Genomic DNA, 5,130 nt, shown 5'->3' on the forward strand with positions numbered 1-5,130 from the left:
CCAATTGGATACTGTTCGCCCCTGCCTGGACCTTTGCCTTGTACCTGGATTATCCCTTTTGCCTTGCCATCAATATACCTGTTTGCCATTGTCTGACCTATGCCTGTTTTTGACCACGTCTCTTGTGAATAAAGCCTTGCAGATGGATCCGCACGCTTCCTGTATTCACTTCGTTACAGTTTCTGTGTGTGTGTGTGTGGGCTGAACTGACAGTACAAAATAATCATCCAAAGAAATTGATGGCCCTCCTTTACCTAGACCAATTTGCAGCACAGCCCATTACCATCAGCAAAAGTATTACTGTATATTCTTTTTGTGAATATTTCATCTGTTGTTTTTATAGTTTGATTTTCAATCAGATCCACACTTTATCCCTCATCTCTCATTTGATCCTGTCAAAAAATAAATATGGCACTACCCTGGCTAAGTTTTTCTGTGTCAAGTGTGTGTAGGAGGGAGATACCAACCAGACAGCTCAAGGTGGGGGAGTCCCTCCATTTCATGCTATTCAAATAATGTGGATATTTCTTTTATAAAATTACTGTGTCTTGCAAATGATTTCTAATGTTTGTTTCCCTTTGTGTGCCAGTACATAGAGTGGGGGGAAATGCACGCCTTAATGACTGTGCCATTTTTTCCCCCTGTGAAACAAAAGATAAGTATGTCCAGAATAGTTATCATAGTTTTAGAGGCAATGACATGGGCCTAAATTATAACAATAGTATATGTTTAAAAATGTTAAAAAATTTTGTTTAAAATTTGTAAAAAAATAAAAAAATAAAAAAAATGTGTTATTGAAAAATGTCAAGAGTTTTCATGTTATTAGATTTTTAACAAAATTTTAATTTGTACCAAAGGGGCGTTTTGCCCCACAGGTGGGGTAAGATGCTCCCCCAGTCTGACAGCAATTTGCTTTATACATTTACAGCAAAATCAGAGTACAGGCAGTTTTAGCTTAAAATTAAAAAGATTATATTCCGTATTTATGAATTACCTAATTATAATAGCCTATTTTAAAGATATTGTTAGCTGATGCTAACTTAAGGTAATTTTAAATATAAAGTCCAAATATTTTTTTATTCAACCACCTAGTTAGAATACATTTAATGGAAAAACAAAGAATGTGATGTTCCGAATAGAGTAACTACAGTAATTAAGCCATGCCCACTGGGGGGCGTTTTACCCCACAGACTAGGTTTGAAAATAAAATTCTGTCAATCTGAAAATATAGGCTAAGGATATTTTTCTTAAATAACATGTAGGCTACTCCCTATCTACAGCCCTTATTCTCATATCATATATAGGTCTAACTGATATTCTACAAAAAAAAAAAAAAACTTTTTTTCTTACTGCTGAAAATTAGATCAATTACCGTGAAATCAGCTTTCTCTCTCTCTCTATCATCACCAGTGTAAACGTCATAGTGATTAGTGAATACTTCTGCATCACTCTTGTCAACGCAGTCCATAGCAACAACAAAAAATGTATCTTGACTTTATCTAGTGCTTATTTTGGGAAAAACAGTATGGAGGCGTTTTCCCCCACTCGAATACACACTTTGAAACATTTTAAGGTAAGTTTGCCTGCACCAAAGTAGTAAACACAAAAGAAAAATGTCATGAAGGACCACTTCGCACAGCCCTGGCGGTTCTGACAAGAGCTGGAAAAAATGGTATTCATTAAGTCTTCGTTTCGTTTCGTTACTGTAAGTTTCATTTCTGCCTCAGTGTGCTATGTGAGGCGAATGAGTTTATCCTCCGGACTCTGGAATCATCAGACGTACCGTTTGTTATACTAATTTGACTTTAATTTATAATGATCGAATACCGATATTTTATACCCCGGAGTCCGCAATTTATATGTATCAGGGGTTTTTTTTTTTTTTTGCGATTTGGTACATTGTGTTTTGTACTAAGGGTATTTTAAAACATTTTAGAAATGATAAAAGTTTTAAAGTTACCTCATCAGTCCGTTGCTCACGCGCTTTTTATTGGTATACTCACAGCCAATGTATTTTAAATACCAAATGCAAAATAAATAAATAAAAACACACAAAAAAAACAAATACTTAAGTAAACAATTGCAATAGGAGTGTTGAAACAGCCTCTCAATAAGTTAAGACAATTCCAAAGCCACGAGCAGAAGTTTCTAAGATGGATAAAAGTTTAATTTTCTTATTGGCAGGCATTCGTTAAAATGTTTGTTAATAATTTATTATGTTTACGTTTGATATCTGAAACCAGTAGGCTATAGCAGGTCCAACAATCTGCTTTCTCCAGGGCCCTCTATCTCACAGCAAATAGTTGTACAAGTCATCAACACACAGTAAAGGATGAATTACCCTCAAACATTACCAATGAAAATGAGGGAAGCTCTGGTTGCCCTTCTTTTATTTGCCTATGTGGGTGTGGTTAATAGAGTGGTGCAATATAATAGACTGAACCAGGAAGATGTCAGAATATTTCATTTGGCTGTGTGGCAAAGGTAAGGTGGCAGGTGTGTTGTATTTCAGAATATTATGCTATTAACAATGATGGTCACTGACTGTACACATACTTTTATTCTGTTGTAATATTGGCAATGGTGATTAAGAGCTTTATGTAAATAGCCAGTTTTTAGAAAATAAAGTTAAGGTTCCATAAAAATAGCTTTGGTGAAATTTAAGTAAACATTTTTAAAATGTTACAATTACAATTGAGGTTTTATACATTAAATGATGTCAGTGGCATTTTCTTAAGAGTTAGAGACTCTTCCTCGAAATATGATTACGAGTGTTGATTGCAAGAGAGAGTTGATCTGGATTTGCAAGCATTCATATCATGTGACATAGTAATGCATGCAACTGCACAACCTATTGTGTTTGTATTTGATGTGCTTATCGATTTATAGAGTATGAATCATCTTTTAGTAAATCAGCTTTTGATTTTGTTTATTTGTATCAGACTCACTTGTATGTCATGTCATCTATTAAGTCATGTGGATTGGTTTATGAATAGAGCATAATCACAAACTCTCTCTGATGCAGTTATCCTGATTTAAGCTAAAAGGGATCGGTCTGATCTACTGTAGGACATGGGTATCATGGGTAAGCAAACAAATCCATAATCATCATCTTAATGACCAATTTACTGAACACATTGTCTTTGCACATGCAAGCTAAAGTATTATATTTTCATGTAACAGGTTCTCTCTTCTCAAAGGCTGATAATAAAGACAATACAAAAACTTCTGCACATTGTCAGGAATCAGGACTAAGGAAAAGAAAGAGTAATGAGTCATTCCAAGAGAGTAAGTGCAATTTCTTTTTAACTTACATTTTGTTTTAATGCATATCAGGAAGGTTGACCATGACCTCATCTGCACTGACAGATTTCACAAATATCAAACAAATATATATATTTGTCATATTTCTAAATCTTGTTTTTATCCATGAATTTATTCATTAAGCAGACGTTTTTATCCAAAGCGACTTACAATTGAGAAATACAATAAACGATTCATCATAAAGAGGCAAATAAACACAGGAAGTGCTCGTAATATAAAGTTTCAGGCATTGTTCAGATTAGTACAAGCTAGACGGGGAGAGATTAAGGAAAGAGAATGCAAAGGTTTTTTGTTTTTAATTTATTTAGAACAGGGGTGTCAAACTCAATTCCTAGAGGGCCGCAGCCCTGCAGGGTTTAGCTCCAACCCTAATTAAACACACCTGATCCAGCTAATCAGGTCCTTTAGACTTATTTTAAAACTACATGGTATGTGTGTTGGAGCAGGGTTGGAACTAAACTCTGCAGGGCTGTGGCCCTCCAGGAACTGAGTTTGACACCCCTGATATAGAATGAAGTCAAATGGTGACGAAAGAGACGAGTTTTCAGATGTTGCTTAAAAATTGTGAGGGATTCAGCATTCCTGGTGGGGGTGGGAAGATCATTCCACCAGCCAGGAACGGTGAATGAAAATGTTCTGGAAAGTGATTTTGCGCCTCTCTGTGATGGTAACACGAGGCATCACTCACTTGTAGATCTCAGACTTCTGGAGGGGATGTAGATTCTCAAAAGTGAGTGGAAGTAGGAGGGTGCTGAGCCTGTGGCTGTTATACGCAAGCATTAATGTCTTAAACTTGATGCAAGCTGCAACCGGTAGCAAGTGCACTTTATGCAAGATAGCCTTAAATCAATAAGCTTTACAGTATTAAAACATGAAAAACCAGAGACGTTGTCGCTTTTATTTAGAATTACAACTTGATTTTCTGTTATAAAGCAGCTCTCTAGTGTGGAGCTAGCTAATGATCAAATCTTTTTATTATTACTATATTATTATTATTATTATTATTTCATTAAAGTGATTGGTTTGCTGAGACCAAAGCTTGATCTAGCTCAGGACTGTTTTGATTATCATAACCCTATAAGGTATTTTAAGAGAGATTACGTTGTGAATAATATAGTTTATCCAAAAATTAAATGTCTTGTACCTTTATTTTGTTTCTTATCCATATGACTTTCAAAAGAATGGCAGATTGTTAGGCAGGATGATGTGTCATTCAGTTACTTTTTCATATTGCTTATTAATGTTGAATGAGAGATTTTCTCTGACTGTCATCTCATATTGTGTGCCAAATATATTTATTTGTATATAAGAATTGTAATTAGGTAAAATGATTTTCAAAGGCTGAAGTGATTACCTTTATTTATTTGTTAGAATATGTATAACTCAATATTTTAACAAATTGCAAAAGATGAATAATCAAAGTCTACTGATTAATCAGTGAAATAATTGATGATTAGTTGATAAGTCATTCTAATTATCGTTAGATTAATCGATTATCAAATAGTTTGTTGCAGCCCTACTGCAATAGCATAATTACACTATACATAAATAGCAACAGCTGACTAATTCAAGACATTAATTAAAGACTTCCAGAATTCAAGAATTCAGAATTTAAAGGGTTCATATGATGCTATTTTAAAGATCATTATTTTGTGTATTTGGTGTAACAGAATATGTTGACATGCTTTAATGTTCAAAAAATAGTGTCTCCCTGACATGGCTGCATCAACACTACTGCTTGTTCCTGAAACCACGCCTTCTTTCTTTGCGTGCACATTTGGGCAGCATTATGCTAATATTTCCACA

The 5,130-nt window shown here is 34.6% G+C and overlaps 1 protein-coding gene across 1 annotated transcript in view; it reads left to right on the plus strand.

Annotated features, from left to right (window-relative positions):
• The first annotated feature begins 3,245 nt into the window (after positions 1 to 3,245).
• LOC107748810 (interferon-induced very large GTPase 1) overlaps positions 3,246 to 5,130 on the plus strand; it is an 8,506-nt gene continuing 6,621 nt past the window's right edge. The window contains exon 1 of the mRNA XM_016563773.1: positions 3,246 to 3,288. The gene's annotated coding sequence lies outside the window, so the exon portion shown is untranslated. The remainder of the gene's footprint in view (positions 3,289 to 5,130) is intronic.

Source organism: Sinocyclocheilus rhinocerous, unplaced genomic scaffold (genome assembly GCF_001515625.1).
Source record: "Sinocyclocheilus rhinocerous isolate Xijiao unplaced genomic scaffold, SAMN03320098_v1.1 scaffold950, whole genome shotgun sequence".
NCBI lineage: Eukaryota > Metazoa > Chordata > Actinopteri > Cypriniformes > Cyprinidae > Sinocyclocheilus > Sinocyclocheilus rhinocerous.